Below are 594 nucleotides of genomic sequence, written 5' to 3'. Positions count from 1 at the left end.
TATATGACAAACCCACAGCAAACATTATCCTCAATGGTGAAAAAATTGAAAGCATTCCCTCTAAAGTCAGGAACAAGACAAGGGTGCCCACTTTCACCATTACTATTCAACATAGTTTTGGAAGTTTTGGCCACAGCAATCAGAACAGAAAAAGAAATAAAAGGAATCCAAATTGGAAAAGAAGAAGTAAAACTCTCACTATTTGCAGATGACATGATCCTCTAAATAGAAAACCCTAAAGATTCCACCAGAAAATTACTAGAACTAATACTCCACCAGAAAATTACTAGAACTAATCAATGATTATAGTAAAGTTGCAGGATATAAAATCAACACACAGAAATCCCTTGCATTCCTATACACTAATAATGAGAAAACAGAAAGAGAAATTAAGGAAACAATTCCATTCACCATTGCAACAGAAAGAATAAAATACTTAGGAATATATCTACCTAGAGAAACCAAAGACCTATACATAGAAAACTATAAAACACGGGTGAAAGAAATCAAAGAGGACACTAACAGATGGAGAAATACACCATGTTCATGGATTGGAAGAATCAATATAGTGAAAATGAGTATACTACCCAAAGC

The sequence above is a fragment of the Bison bison genome, unplaced genomic scaffold (assembly GCF_000754665.1).
Source record: "Bison bison bison isolate TAMUID 2011002044 unplaced genomic scaffold, Bison_UMD1.0 scf7180017858315, whole genome shotgun sequence".
Taxonomy (NCBI): Eukaryota; Metazoa; Chordata; class Mammalia; order Artiodactyla; family Bovidae; genus Bison; species Bison bison.
This window is presented reverse-complemented; position numbering follows the sequence as displayed.